Source organism: Euprymna scolopes, chromosome 35 (genome assembly GCF_053919585.1).
Source record: "Euprymna scolopes isolate OS-2025 chromosome 35, ASM5391958v1, whole genome shotgun sequence".
NCBI classification, from domain to species: domain Eukaryota; kingdom Metazoa; phylum Mollusca; class Cephalopoda; order Sepiida; family Sepiolidae; genus Euprymna; species Euprymna scolopes.
The window spans coordinates 74,195,592-74,213,492 of record NC_136516.1 but is presented as its reverse complement, the minus strand read 5'-3'; positions in this window follow the sequence as shown (position 1 = coordinate 74,213,492).

The window sequence follows — 17,901 nt, the reverse complement described above, 5'->3', positions numbered from 1 at the left end:
AGAAAAAAACTACCTACAAAAGAGATATCCTTGACTACTGAAGCATATCCCATGATTGACAAAGAAAAGCTAGAAATATTTTATAGTAGGTCAGATATCCATGAATATTTCAAAGCAATTGATCACCTGGAATTTATTTTGGAAAACAATTTAAACGATGTTCTTAGTGAAATCACAAAACTCATAAAAATTATCTTGACAATTCCCATGACTACATCAGACGTAGAACGTTGTTTTTCAACTCTGAAAAGAATAAAAACTTTTCTAAGGAACACCATGGGTTGCGAAAGACTAAATGAACTTGCAGTGCTTTCAATTGCTAAAAAAAGTTCTTCAGCAGTCATTCAGAAGTTAAGGAGAAAATTATCAATCTTTTCTCACAAATTAAAACAAGGAGAATGAAGTTTACTTTCAAATGAATGTAATAAGTAAAATATTTAACATATTTACATCTATTTAGGATTCCTCTAAGTTATTGTATTTTTATACGCGTGCATACGTATAAATTATATATTTTATGTTTGTTTTATTTTTACACAATATTAAAACAATAGGTATTTTCTTTAAAACAGCACCCCCACTAATCTTAGGCACTAGCCGCCACTGTACAGTAGTGATACGGACGTTTTTACGACAGTAGTGATATGGACAATAAACTTGACAGGAGTTCAGTTGGACGATTGACGAGTTGAGAGTTGGACGCAGTTGAAGACGAACAGTGACTCGGAACAGATGGGAAAATGAACTGATCAACTAACTGACGGAAATGATCTCGAAAGTAGATATAGATGTTCGCCTTAGCAAGTAGAAGGCCAATGATGTCGAATACATCCATAGTCCATCCGATATATCTGTGAAGCGTCAGTCCATGTTTTCTTTTTGTTTTCCTGCTTGATTTTATTTTTACACTTGTGCTCCCATGCTCTCCCATCGGCGGTGGCCAGTGCGTAGAGGGAGACGACACAGCCATAAGAACAAATGATAGAGAAGAACTTCGCCGCACGGCACACAACGTTGGGGCGGCGAGCTGTCAAACGACTAACACGTGACATCACACTCTTCTCTATCACTTTTTCTATGGAAGGTTTTCGACTGAGCTCCAATCTCTCCAGTCTCTCCCATCCCGCTGTACATCTTCAACAAAAACTCGTCGAACTATTTTTAATGTTTAGGAATTAAATTGCAAGCGAAAAGTTATTATAAACAAGTTTGCTTCGCACGCTCGTTTATAAAAAAGTTTCCCAATCAGATACGTCCTCAGCCAAAGCACTGTTGCCACATCTAGAGAAATTCCATTGCGTAACATCTTTCTTGCCTTTACTCGAGTGCAAAATCGACTTCGCACTTTCCTTTTTCCTACGTACAGCCTCTTTATCACAGAAAAGACGTTTCTTTTATCTTTGTTTCACTCAGTCTGTATTTGAATGGAAAGTGCTCCACTGAGCTTCAGTGTCTGCCCTCTTGAACGCAAAACATTCACAGCAAGAACTCTATTTATTACCGATACTGAGACGAATTTTTCAATTTTTCTGTGTAGCTAAAACTAAGCGCCACATGAAATTCAATCAAATATGAATTCACAACAAAACCGGTTCTTAAGAGCATCCGTATTTTGCTTTTATCATGTTCATCCTATTATTATTAAACACTATTTTATAAAGATTGTAGTTTCTTTGAATTACATCAATTGTACAAAAAAAAGAAGCTTAATAAGCCCTGAAAAAGAGTTTATTAACAGGTTGAACGTCGCACAATAAAAACAACAGACAAAGCGTCGCGCAAGCCAAAAATGCCAGAAAGTCAATTTTATTTAAAAATTTATAGAGAAATGTAAACATTACTACAAAAAATAATTATAAAAAAATATTTATTAATTTAGGTAATCCTATTCGTTGCATGACATAAAGGAAGTGATTGCTTAATTAGAATATCTAACTACTTTTTGACATGATGATTCGATTTATTCTCAAACATGTGACGATGAATTAAATTAACCCTTTTTAACAGAAAATAAAAGTGCATTTGAAGTGCGAAAATATCAATTAAAAATCACTGACGATTTATTCATTTAAAAAATAAGCAAAAACAATGTATTAATAATTAAAGAGAATATGACAGGTGAGATGCATATACTGTCGATTTCTTTTTTTCTTCATTAAGTAGAAAGCTATTTATAGTTAAAAGTAATTTTTACTGAAAATTGGGTAAAATTGCATTTTTCGTAGATGTTTTAAAGTAGTGAAGAATTCATAGACAACGGACATAATTCGGAACGCATTAATTTTAGATTACATTAATTTAAGATTACAGATAAGGGCATCGAACTTGTGTAATCTATAGCAATAGACTGTGTTTTTACTAAAAACACAATAGCAGTTGTTCTACTCGACGAATTTTCGTAATTTTGGGATATATTACTATTTTCAAAACGGCAATTAAGTAATATTGTTTTTGTTTAAAATGGTATATTTTAAAAATAGATTTGTCGCATCTATCTCAATAAGCATCAAATCCTTAAAAAAATAAATAAACGTTAAATACGAAAATATTTGTTAAAATACATTGTCAAAAAAAATCAGGATGGGTTATCTCCCTTTCCTTGTTGGCATCTGTTAGTATAACTTGTCCGTCAGTCTCACCTCGTAGATGTAACAAGGAAGAGTACTTGTTGATAATATCAAACGACTGCTGCCACGACCTTCGTAATATATGTCATTAAGGGCAGTGAGCTGAAAAATTACGTCATCGCTGAGTTCCTAGCAAGCAAGATCTGTCGAATAGTCAGATTGTCGGTAATGAATCAACAATTTTTTTACAAAAATCATTTAAAAACTTCAAAATTGTATTTAAAAAAGGAAAAAAAAAAAAAAAAAGAAACATGATGATTTGTACGGAAACTCGTTCAATGAACATGATTCGGTCAGTTAACTAAAGACATATTAAGGCAATAGAGCTTATACAAAAGCTAAGACAGGCTAAGCTTTTGTATAAGCTTTATTGCGTGAAAAGGTCTCCAGTTACTGGTAACTAGTTGACGGAAACATGGTCATGAACGTGTAGCGACATATTAATGCACATGTAGAAAAATAAATAGAATATATATATATATATATATATATATATATATATATATATATATATATATATAGCCTTTGAGATTTGAAAAAAAAAATCACTCGACCGCCGGTCGAGTGTGAGGGAAAATTTACTCGCCCAAAAATATTTTTACTCGTCCGACTTTATGTCTTTGTTTCAGTCAATAATAGTAAATAATTTTACAAGAATTCAAGAAATTACCGTGTGTATAATCTAACTAGAAAATATTTGTTTAACTCTTGTAAATCAACTATTTTATTACTACAAACATTTCAGTAAATATTCAACAAAACGTTAAAATACAACACCAGATTCTTTATATAGCATATTATTGTTCTATAGAAATAAGAATCATTTCTTCGGATACTGACACGTAGTATCAAAATGACAATTGAAATATACATAATTCAAGACTGTGTTTATTGGTATTGTTAGAAAACGAATATATCTAACTTTATACACAAAGAAAACATAATGTAATGAAATAAATATATTTTAAAATGCAAAACAAATATTAGAGATTCATTTTTTCATTAAAATATTTCAATATGAAGTCTCTAATTGAAAAATATTCTGAAACACAAAATCATCCCAGCAGCTCAAAAGAATCAGAAATAGTTACTTACAATAATTACTGAACAAAACTCGAAGCGAGATCATAATAAAAATGGACATTTAGCATCATATAGCATTGAACATTTCAGCGAAATTTATATAGATTAACCTAGTAAGCTTTGTTAATGAAACAATAAAGGTTTTTTTATACATTTATTCTTTATTTTTATTTTTTACAAGGCAAGTCGAAATATTATATCATGTATAACATGTTACTAATAATCATCATCGTCAGCTTCAGAGAAGGCCAAACTATTTGCCAAGAACTTTGCAACTAATTGTACCCTATGCGACGAAGGCCATCACAAGATCTCCAGCTACGGTATAACTGAAAATATTCTCTCTATCATTAAATCATTTCTCTCTGATAGGCTCATAAGAGTAGTGGTTGATGGACAAAAATCAGAGGCCTGCAGTATTAATGCTGGAGTCCCTCAAGGGTCCATCCTGGAACCAACTCTCTTCCTGATCTACATCAATGATCTCCCTAAACACATACTTAAATCATTCGTTGACATCTATGCTGATGACACGACCATCTACGCCAACACATCAAAGGCTGTAAATGACAAAGTTCTCTCTGATTCTTTCTCCTCTGATTTCGTGGTTCAGTGTGGAAGATGTGGCTGGTTACCTTTAATGCATCTAAAACCAAACACCTATCTTTACATCATCAACGCTCTGATTCCCATCTGGCATCAATTGAAATGGATGGCTCTCGTCTAGGAGAAGCCCCATGTTTTGACAATCTTCTGGGCTTGACCTTCACTCCTGATCTGAAATGGAACACATACATCAAGTCTGTTGCCAAGGTCGCTGGAAAGATGGTGAAATCCTTCTACCGCTCCAGAAGATAAGTCACTACTAATGCAATTCTCTATCTATATAAAAGCCAAGTACGTCCAAGGATGGAATACTGCTGCCATATCTGGGCAGGAGCTGCTAAAAACAGCCCATCCTGCCATGACAGAGTACAAAATAGACTTCGTGGCTTAGGGGAGGATGCCCTTTTCTCTTCCCTGCAACCTCTCTCCCACAGAAGAGACGTTGCAAGCCTATCTTTGTTTTATCGTTATTTCCATGGCAGGTGCTTGTCTGAACTCCAATCTCTGGTCCCCCTCGCCAATCTTTTACGAAAAACACCCGCCTAGCTGAATCCACTGTCAAAAACTTTCCCCACTCTTTATCTATACCTAAATCAAAACGTAGATTCCATGGACAAAGCTTCTTTCTTAGAACTGCACGCCTGTGGAACTCTGTTCCGTCTGTTTACTTCCCTCCTGACTACAACTTGGATATCTTCAAGTCCAACGTAAACAAATTCCTGATGCACCGCCCCCTTAAGTAGACACTTTAAATATCCACACTAACGTACTGTACTTACAATAACCCTTATCCCTGAGTGGCCTCCGGGCCTTGATAAGTGGTGACCACCTTGTAAAAAAGAATCAGCCGTCTTCATATTTTTATGTGTTTACATTTTTATAATTCGTGTCCAGATTTGTTTATATCCTGATACCTTTCTATCGTCCCTGGAATAAATAATGTTTGTTTACGAAGAAACAAAACTGAAGCGAAAACTGATTACTTACTTGTTGTATAATTTAATTTTCGGTGCGTGCTTGACGGAACGATGCTTTTTTTCCTCTTTCAAATGTTCGTCTTTACTTTTGTAAGCATGAAGTGTATGTAATGGTAGCATCAAAGAATTTTCTCCCAAATGATTTTCAAAATCAGAGAGCTAAATGAAGGCGACATTTTGACTACACGCTCAATGTGTAAATTTAACCTCTTGTTGACCTTTAGCGTGACCACTCTTTTTTCAATATGATATTCCAACGGTCTCACAGCTAGAGATGAAAGAATTCACAAATGATGAGACACAGGTCATTCTAAGTCACCGCATATTTGAGTGTCGTAAAATAAATGAGTTTTTCCCGTTTCTTTATTTAAAGAAATATTATCGACTGGCGGGCGAGTGATTTACGACTTTTAGTCGCCCCAAGAAATTTTCAATCGACTGTGGCCACCGGTCGTGTAAAGTCTCAAAGACTGTAATATATATATATATATATATATATATATATATATATATATATATATATATATATATATATATATATATATAGTGAATAAATGACAAAAAACTATATTCCAAAATTTATGATGCTGACCACATGGTGTTGAATTGTAAATGTCGACTGAATTAAAGGAATAAATTATAAGATGGTCAACATCATGAATTTTGGAATATAGTTTTTTGTCATTTAGTCACTATATTGCTCTGTAATTACATTGAGCTTCTTAAATAATGACTAGTATATATTATAAGAAAATATATTTCTACATATATATATATGTATGTATGTATATATATATATATATATATATATATATATATATATACATGAGAGAGAGAGAGAGAGAGAGAGAGAATCGCTTGGTTTTCTTCTCTTCTCAAAACCTCCAAATTATTGTAATACTTCTCTATATTTGCTCGCTGTAAATAAAAATCAGTTGTTGGAAACATTCTTTGTTAAAATATATCGTTGAATAACAATGTAAAAATATATATTTACATACAGAATAAAGGTAAAAATAAAAATAGGGAACATCCTTGCTAAAATCAATGTCTAGAAAAATCGGTACTGATCTCTGGATGCTACGCCAGTAAGTATAGATTTTGTCCGTTGGCATATTCTGTCAGTTTGCGGTAAGCAGTTGGAAAATTTGCGGGAAAAATTTCGACACGAACACTGCCAAACGAGAAATTCAAAACACTGAAAACTAAACTTTAACACAAGAAGATAGGACATAGCCAATTTTAATTTTATAATTTTTTAACAATTATCTTTTCAAGAAAAGTATATTAAAAAATTTTTCCAAGAAATGTTTCAGACAAATAATTTTTGTCAAAGACGAAAACCTGGAAACAAATGTGAACTAAAATCCATTTTTTTCCATGAAAAGATTCTTTTTGCAAGAAAAGTTTCAATAAAATACTTTATTTGTAACGACGTAAACAAGTTTTTATTGAAATAACTGGGATGGAAAACAATTTTTTCCACGAAGACAATTATAATAGAAAACAAATGGAAAATAATGTTTTTATGGAAACAGTTGTGATCGAAAACATTTTTATTTCATGTAAACAACTGTGATACAAAACAGTTTTTTATGGAAATAACTATGATGGAAAATAATATTTTTATGTAAACAGTTATGATCGAAAACATTTTATTCATGGAAACAACTATGATCGAAAACAATTTTTTCCAAGAATAGTATCATATTAGTGATTATTTTCATTATTAACGAAAATATCGTTTGATGACAGCTGATTAATTATTTGTTAATAACGCCGGCTTTAAATGGATGTTTTTCCAGCAGTTAGTGCAAACTGCCAAAAGATGCTGACGCGATCTTGAGTCAGGTTCTCAATTAGTACCAAAAAATGAAAAAAATAAATAAATTGGATTGAACACTCTAAAATAAAAAAAATAGTTTCAATGATCTAACATATCTAACGTAAGATGCGCATTTATTGATGAAGATGCTATAGCCAAATGAACATGTGACAAATAGATCAACTATTATATATTAGGACCCTACTCCAGTAAGTAGAGATTTTGTTAACTAGTATAACTTTCTGAAGCGTTATATTAAGTACATGCGAGGACAAACTGGTGGCAAAGACGGGTTCAGTGCACCTAGCACCTTTCAAGAAAAGTAAGATTTATGTGTGGGACGAGAGGGGCCAAGTGTTAGTTCCCTAGACAAAACACGTTAGAAGCAGGTGTAGAATTATTAGAAATTACATCACGTCTTGGAAATAAAGTTTTAAGGCAGTTCAAGTCGTGGAAATTAACAGACTAGGCATGCGCGACAATGTAGGAATATGAGTTAATATTTCCAAGAGATTATCCGTTGGTCGACTATTTTTAAGGCTTAATGAGAAATTTAAGTAAGAATGAATTAATTTTAGTCTTTCTTTTATAATAAATTAATTTTTTGTCCCTCCTCTCATGAACGAACTTTCTCTCTCAATAAATCCCTTGAAACCACAACAAGTCTCCATTGTGTGCCCATACGTTTTATTCGCCTGAGTTAAACAGCCGATCAACAGCAAATAGACGATGTAATAGTATAGGGAACGGACAGACGAAAAAGCGATAACCGCGCACGTATGTAAAAGAAATACTCTTTTGATTATTTATTAATACCTCACTAGCAACATCCCACAAGTGCAATGCATTGTTATAAAAGACTATGTGCTTCCCTTTATTTAACACTTTGTTTATTTATAAAAATGTATACAACAACCAAAGCTTATAATATAAATGCAAGGTCGCATCTACAAACTATATAATTGTACACAACAAAAAGAAAGTTTATATCTTGAGTTGACTTGACATTTCAGAAAGATGTTAAACAGGCCGGCGGCCATTTTGATTCGTCACTTTAAATTATTATCTTTTAATTTAAAGGCTTTTGGCAAGAAAAACGATCGTGTAATTTGGCCGAAAAATAAACTGGATCCAATTTTGTAAGTTGGGAATATAAATATTAGCAAAGTTATCAGGTCATCCACTGAATACATTAGTCTACACTGTCGCTCTGCTTAAGAGTTGCAATTCGATATTTTGCAAGGGAGAAGAGGTACTTTAAATTCCTCTAAGAACACGCACACATACACTCACAAACAGATTTGCGTACACACACACACACACACACACACACACACACACACCTCTATTGTATGTAACTCCTCTCCAGAAGGTCAGACACAAGGTCAGATGTGGTTTTGAAAACCCACCGCACTAGAATTAACAGGTTCTGGTCTTCAAAAAATGCCTGAGAAGGCTCGGTAGATGAAAATCGATAACTAACCCTTTCTTTAAAAAAAGGCAAAGTCTGCAGAGATCTCCTGAGACTGAACCAGACCATACCTCAGTCTGACAGCAATAAATTCACTGTCAGATTGATCATCAAGTTCGCACCCCTACACATATTTCTATTTATATATAGTTTGGTATGTATATATGTTTGTATATTTGTACACAACTCACACCTAAAATGATTTAGCTATATTTATGAATCTTCGAACGTAGTTGCAAGTAGAAGGGCCCTACCTGTGGGCTATATTTAGTTTAATTTGGTTTTATGTAAAAGAGAAACAGGGATGAAAATCCTTCGTGAAAATATCAAATATCACTAATTCTTGTGAAAATTTTAAAATTTCGGTTTCTGTAAGACATTTTAAAGGTGTCGTACAGTTAGCATCAGAATCCATCGTCCTCTGCTCGTCTATGCGTCTATATGAAGCAAAGAATGGCATAAAATGATAAAGTAAAGGCAAGAATATTGCCCCTATACCATTGCTTTGTGTGTTTTAGAGCCTTCCCCAACTTCGTATGCAATATATATAGGGGCTATTTCAGTCTTTAACAGACTATTGATACCCACGAACGGGTGCGTGCGCGTGAAATTTTTGTGGCAGGAAGTGCGCAATCTCCAACCACACCTCTCCTGAGACGACATTATTAAATATCAGTGGTAAGTGAATTGTATGTACAAGGCGACTAGAAACAAATGCCGAGATAAGCGGAGAGCACATACAGTGCCTAGAATTCCTAAACGGTTACCCATCTGGTACTAACCAGGCTCAATGTTGCTTAACTTCGGTGATCTGACGAGAACCGGTGTGCCAACGTGATATATATATATATATATATATATATATATATATATATATATATATATATATATATATATATATATATATATATATATATATATATATATATATATATATATATATATAGGAAATGGTAATTAATAAAAACTGAAGAAAGTGCTTAATACCGTTGTAGAGCAGATATGCGTTTTATTTTTTATTACCGTATCTTTCTGTTAAGTTACATTATTGTTTCAGCTACTCGGCCGTTTTTTTTTTGGACGTCTGTAGCATCCTCAGACTTTTACAGAAATGTTCACTATTTTGGGATGAGAGAACATTTCTGTAAAAGTCTGAGGATGCTACAGACGGCCAAAAAAAAAAACGGCCAAGTAGCTGAAACAATAATGTAACTTAACAGAAAGATACGGTAATAAAAAATAAAACGCATATATATATATATATATATATATATATATATATATATATATGACAAAAAGTTTATATTCCAAATTCCAAGATGTTATTCATCTTACCGTTTATTTCTTTACGCATGTTAAAACTGTTCGATACTTGACAGCATCTATTTCGTAGCTTAGGAACAACCATATAAGTGTTACATCAATATTTGAATCATTAAAACCTTGTGTCACCAGACTTTCAAAGAAAATAAAAAGAATATGGACATGACAATATAAATCCGAAAAAACCCGAAGTGTAGTTGCAATTCTGCTTATGATATTTATGTTATCTTTGATTTTTTTTTAGTTTAATTTTGTAGTTATATTCAACATTTATCGAGCTTCATAAATAAAAGAATTGGTATAAATAAAGGGTGAAATATAATTAAATAAGCATATTTTTCCTATAATATAAATATATAAATACTAAGGAAAATTAAGCTACACATTTCGGGTAATGGCACGTCATTCGTCAACTGGACTCATACCTTTGTTTCGTTTAACTTATTATACTCATAGCTTTGGGCTTTCATGCTAACTATCCTTGCTTCAACCCTAGGAATTGTTTTCTTTTGAGGATTTTGAATATTATGACATACACTCAGTATGACCCTTGTCAAAATCAACACTAACTTATTCGCTATTGATATAGGATCCCTAATACGTGTGTGTGTGTGTGTGTGTGTGTGTGTTTGGGAAAGAAACCGCTAAAAGCGATTATACTTCACTGTTTGTGTATTCCAATCTTTTTCTGTTTAAAACCTCTGTTTGTTAAATATACCAACAAAGCACATACGAATGAAAGACAACGTTTGCTATATTCCAAGTTCCATGGTTTTATTAATGGCCAGCAATCTTTCTTATAGTAAGTAGAATTTCGATACATTTTATAAACCTGTTTCGTTTACGTGGAGCAATTGGATATATTTATGTCAATATCGAATGTTCCCGATGTATACTTGTCAGAAAATCAGAAATTTTCCTAGAAATGTGAAACATGACCATGTACTACTGAAAAAAGAATCATGAAAAAAATGAGAAAATACCTACATCTATCTATCTATCTATCTATCTATCTATCTATATACACATATATAAATATATACATATACACACATATATACATATATATATGCATTGAACACTTTTATATAAGCATAGTAATGATTCTCTGACATTTAAACATGACGATTCTCTACGGGGATAAAACGCAAAAGTATCTGCGTTACCATAAATCATTTTTCATATATATATATATATATATATATATATATATATATATATATATAAATATATATATATATATATATATATTTATATTTATATATATATATATATATATATATATATATATATATATATATATTCAAGTATACTTCGTTGAACAATATAGATAATTGATCCGTTGATAATTATTTCCCAAATTCTATCAAACTTATGTAAAGTAAGATCACGAGTTTAATCAAAATTTCTCCAAATTATGAAAGATTGCGAAAGTTCTTTTGAACTTCGTTTCCTTTCCTTTGTTTCGCGAACATCATTCATCTTCCAGTTGATTTCATTCGATCAAATACTGAAATCAGGAACGAAAGGTGATATTTTCACCGTTGAACGGAAAACAAACAAAAAAAGGAAATTAAACGTGAAGCCGATAGCGTGACGTCATTCAGTTCAAATGACAGACAGATCTGATCACGCAAGTAAATAGTCTGAACGTCTGAACGTTTCATGGTCTTATTAGAACCTCTTTTAAGAGTGCAATTCACTAAGTTATTTAATTAAGTGAATGTTGTTTTGATTGGATATAAATAGATTCTCAAATAACCGAAATATATAACAATTTAAGACTCGATGTCTGTGTGTCGTGTTTTTAGAATTTAAAAAGTAACAATACAATATATTGCAATATATTTTGAAAGATAAATTAACTTCAATAAAAACACATATTTGACTACTATTCAAAATGTGTATAACCCCTCTTTGATAGTTTATCGATCAAAAACTGATTAAATTCACCTTCCGCACCCCGTGTTTACAAAGCCATTTGGCAGGCAAATTTTTAGCTACAGATGACCAAAACTGTGTAGAATGTATCTTTTTTTTAAATGCAAATATATAAATAGAAGTTATATTCAAACATTCTTTGTTTGAACTTTTATGACAAAATTATAACATTTATAATAAAAATATGTTCATGAACTGTTTTTTAAAAAAATATTTATGAAAATATTTTGTTTTGTTTTTTAAAAGAGATTTTGTTTAAAAATATTTACTTTTTTTTCCAGTAGTCAAATGAAATGAGATTTTTTAATAGTCATCTGCCAGAATTCCTCTATCCACATTTTTGTTTCCAAATATTTTGTGTTCCGAAAAAAAAAATTTGGTTATTACTTATTTGACATGTTATTTGACAAAGAAGAAAAAATTTTTTTTCGTTATTTATTTCATTTTGAGTGAATTGTATTCAAATAGAAGAATTAACAATTTCATTTTTGTATGAAGGCTAAAACATTTAAGTAAGAAAGATAACGAAATAATAATTCGTTGTTACTAAAATAATAACAGGGAAAATACATCTTTTCTGGTAATAATAAAAATAAATTTTGTTTCATTTTGTTTTTGAGTTTCTGATTCGATTTGTAAGTTTGATGGGCGCGGACATTTTTTAGCTGTGATTTGGCCAGGGTATTCCGATATCGACGTTTACCTAACTTTTATTAAAGTTGTACTTTTATACTTTATTTATTTTTCTTATAAAAGTTCAAATAAAGATTGTTTGAATAAAACTTCTATTTTTATGTTTGCATTAAAAAAGGTACATTCTATACAGTTTTGGTCATCCGTGGCTAAAAATTTGTCTGACGTCACTTCCGCCAAATGGTTTTGTAAACACGGGGATGTGGAAGGTGAATTTAACACAAAAACTTATTAAAGACTAATAGAGCTACCCGGCGTTGCTGGGAACCATATAAAATTTAATAGAAGTATCATTTGAGGACATCTTTTTCTCTTAAAATATGAAGAAATTTCAATTTCTTACACAAAATAACACAATTAACCAAACATCTATATATTAATAAATATAATAATGTAAATATTTATTAATATTATTAAATATTATATTACAACAACAACAACAACAACAATAATAACAATAATAATAATACTTGAAATATTATATACTAAAATGGAAAATAAAATATAATACAAAAATAAATATTAATAATATATGAATTAACATAATATATAAGATAACATAAATAATATTCCTTTAATATTAGAAAATGAAAATATCATTTCAAACGTTTCTAGAGACTTTACAAATATAACCGAAAAAAGTATTCTTTTTTCGTTGGTTCCAGAAGGTTAAAAAAAAAACTCTAACTGTTCTATATTATTGATTCTGGAACATTCTCCAGCAATTACTATAAATAGAAGTATATGCGTCTGTAAAACCAGTTATTGATTCGTACACCAAATGAAAGGGACGCAGACTTGGGGCGACCTTCTTGCTGAAATCAATCAACTCCGACCACTAACGAGAAACTGAAATAAACCTTGGTCGTAAATAAGCATATTGAAAGTCAAGCCAAATAAACAACAAACAAACCACAACGGACAACATATTGGTAAATATATCTGTATATATTTATGAGTCAATAGAACTTTTTAAATTTTGGTTTAACTTTAACTCATCTTCTAATTCTTATCTTTATAAATTTTGCTTTGTTAAAGTTTTACTCTGCGATAATATATATATATATATATGTATATATATATATATATATATATATATATATTAGTAGGCCCCGTGTACCGACTTTTCCCAGAGGAAAGGTGGCACAATGCCAGAATAGATTCGTTGATAGCCCCTGGAGTGAATGTAGTATTGTGGTGACTGAGATTTTAGACATATACGTTAGAATCTTAAATATGTAGTCTATCTATAAAGTGGAATGAATTTTAAAATGTTTTTTTTTTATTATTATTGTTATGTTCGTCTGGGCCTCCGTAGATAAAAAGTACCGAAACTGAATCGCTGGTTTTTGTTATGGCTTACTCTCTATTTACCCATGTAAATAAAGGTTATGTTTGAAATAAAAGTGTATAAAATAATAAGTCATTAGATCCTTACCTCTGTGCGATTGGGCGTTGATTGTCTTAGATTAAGCTGGTGAAATGGTGGTCTCGTCATTCAGAAGAAAAGAAACAGCCGAATTTGTTTGGTTTGTTGGCTGTGCCATTATGTTTAGTTTTGAACCGTGCGAAAAATAACATAAACCGATATTCCCGTAATCCGAGAAACAAAAGCAGTCAGTCAATAGAATTGGAGTTTGTGGAGGGATCATTATTTAAAAAAATGCAAACAAAAAAATTAATGTCAAACGTATTTGCAGTAGAAACAAACATGGACCGTGCTGCTGGGCAAATGTATTAATGTTCCCGGTCACGTGGAGGAGAGGAAGAGGAGAAAATAATAAGAGAGTAATTATCGTGTTACCACACGTGAAGATAACATATTTAAGAACGTGATTTTCGTCGAATTAATATAATGATTTTTGATGACAAATGAAAGCGACTGGTAATAATCACAAAACCCACATCAGATATTAGTAGTGAGACCATAGTGATTTTTTATGTGGTGTCTGCGTTTGCAAAAATACATCTTTTTTGTATTTTTTATTAGTATATATATATATATATATATATATGTATATATGTATATATATATATATATATATATGGAACTTTGTGTGTCTGTGAGTTCGTTTCCTATGGATTCTAGAACGGCTAGGGTAATTTTTATGAAATTTCACACGAAGGACCTTCATCTGTCTGGCAGTGTTCTTAGGTGAGTTTTGTATGGGTATGTCTTCGATAAGTTCCGATAATCGATAATCGATAATCGAAATGATCGCATGGAAGGAGGAACAGTCGATTTGGACTAACACTCAGAAGTGCATTTGAAAAGATTTATTACCACACAAGTCAAAAGGCTCGGCATATAAAATCAACAGCGGGTTCTTTGATATGGCAGGGGCGCGTTCGAAATGAATGTTTCTGTTTAAAGTACAATTGAATTATGATACTTGACTTTTTGCATTTTAAGTTTTAATGCAAACCATTATATATAAAAATAATCTTATAAAATAAACAGTAGGTTGTCTACAGTGCAATGTAGACTACATTATATTGTGAAATAAGTCATAACAAGAGATATGTGAGATTCCTCTCGGTTCACCGCGATGAGTCCCCAACTAGACCAGATAATTAATCGATTTGATTAAAAAATGAGCGATTTCTCCGATTTCGATGACAATAAAAATATTGGAGTGTGAAACGTTCGTTGATCATTATTAAACCCCGAGCAAAGTCGGGTAACCATGCTAGTATATATATATATATATATATATATATATATATATATATATATATATATATATAAAGACATAATTTTAATTCCTCAAAAGTTCAAAAGACAATGAATATTAGAAAGCATTTTCCTTTTTCAACACTATAATTGGAATGCCGTCAGGGCCAGTTGCTTTACTTGAACCAAGGTTCTTGATTAGCTTGACGACCTCACGTACAGATATTTGTATGTTACATAGCGTGTCGTCTGATATAGGAGGAAATACTGGAAGTTGATGGCCTTCGTCGCATGGGGTAGAATTTCAAACAGTTTCAATAATTTGTTTTTTTTTATTCAGAGTAAAATAACTAGCAAAGTAAAGAAAAATTAAATTATTGAAACTCCATGGAATAAAAAAATCTTTTGTTATATGTAATAATGTCAAATTATCACCATATGATTATGTCTTATAATAATGTTGTCATATTATTAAGATATAATGTAATTTAAAATATCTTTTATATATATATATATATATATATATATATATATATATATATATATATATGTATATATATATTACTAGCAGGCGGCCTGACCGATCGTAAAATACACCTAAATATGATATCTTAATCTATGCAGATTTCGTATTAATTATATTATCATAAAACCAGTTCTTTATTGCTTATTATATTGTACCCAATAGATAATAGTAACCACCCAACGTAGCCCGGTCGTTAAACACGCCTAAATATGATATTTTAATTCATGAAGATTTCATATTTATTATTAGAGAGACAATACTCTATTGATTATTATATTGTACCTAATGTATATGTAGTGTTTTAAAAAGTTAAAAGAAATATGACTTGGGTGCCATCAGCTAGAACTGAAACCAAAACATTTTGCGTTCCAGCCTTAGTGGTTACCATTTGAGCTATCGACAGATGGATAAGGGTACGCTAAAAATGAAACGACATAAATGTTTACGCATGCGTAGAAGTAACAGGTTTAGTAAACTTACTCCGGCCAAGTTGAGTTTTTTTTTCAATTTTGACCCCTTAGCAGCTATTTTTACCGGCTAAAAAAACAACTCACATTTGTTCCACAAGTCCAAACCACCTATATATAAAGTTTGTAGTCTGTAGACCAAGAATTGACAATGGAGTTTGGCAGAAGGCGTGCTGCACACACACACACACACACACACACACACACACACACACACACACACACACACACACACACACACACACAAGGTCACTTTTTCCAAACTATTTTATGAGAATTGGGGAAAAAATTAAGAGGAGAACGCTGGATTTCGAAAGAAATCACAACTGAAACACACACACACACACACACACAACACACACACACAACACACACACAAAAACACACACACAAACAAAAGTTGCACCTATGGCAGCGTTCAAGCCTAGTCAAATACAAACAACAAATGTTTTTATGGTAGAAATAAACACTCTACATTCTTTCCCATGAGAATTAATTTCTAAATAATTATTTCGATGGAAGAATCGGTTGCATTTAGCATCTGTAATTCTGTAGATTGAGTTTGGAACAGAAGGTATAAATGGAAGATCAGACTAATGTATGTTGCTCGAAATAAAAACATATATATTCCACTGTACAAGCAATTGAACTCTCTTATTCACATGATATATATATATACACGAAGGACCTTCATGTGTCTGGCAGTGTTCTTAGGTGAGTTTTATATGGGTATGTCTTCGATAAGTTCCGATAATCGATAATCGATAATCGAAATGATCGCATGAAAGGAGGAACAGTCGATTTGGACTAACACTCAGAAGTGCATTTGAAAAGATTTATTTCCACACAAGTCAAAAGGCTTGGCATATAAAATCAACAGCGGGTTCTTTGATATGGCAGGGGCGCGTTCGAAATGAATGTTTCTGTTTAAAGTACAATTGAATTATGATACTTGACTTTTTGCATTTTAAGTTTTAATGCAAACCATTTATATATAAAAATAATTTTATAAAATAAACAGTAGGTTGTCTACAGTGCAATGTAGACTACATTATATTGTGAAATAAGTCATAACAAGAGATATGTGAGATTCCTCTCGGTTCACCGCGATGAGTCCCCAACTAGACCAGATAATTAATCGATTTGATTAAAAAATGAGCGATTTCTCCGATTTCGATGACAATAAAAATATTGGAGTGTGAAACGTTCGTTGATCATTATTAAACCCCGGACAAAGTCGGGTAACCATGCTCATATATATATATATATATATATATATATATATATATATATATATATATATATATATATATATATATAAAGACATAATTTTAATTCCTCAAAAGTTCAAAAGACAATGAATATTAGAAAGCATTTTCCTTTTTCAACACTATAATTGGAATGCCGTCAGGGCCAGTTGCTTTACTTGAACCAAGGTTCTTGATTAGCTTGTCGACCTCACGTACAGATATTTGTATGTTACATAGCGTGTGGTCTGATATAGGAGGAAATACTGGAAGTTGATGGCCTTCGACGCATGGGGTAGAATTTCAAACAGTTTCAATAATTTGTTTTTTTATTCAGAGTAAAATAACTAGCAAAGTAAAGAAAAATTAAATCATTGAAACACCATGGAATAAAAAAATCTTTTGTTATATGTAATAATGTCAAATTATCACAAAACCAGT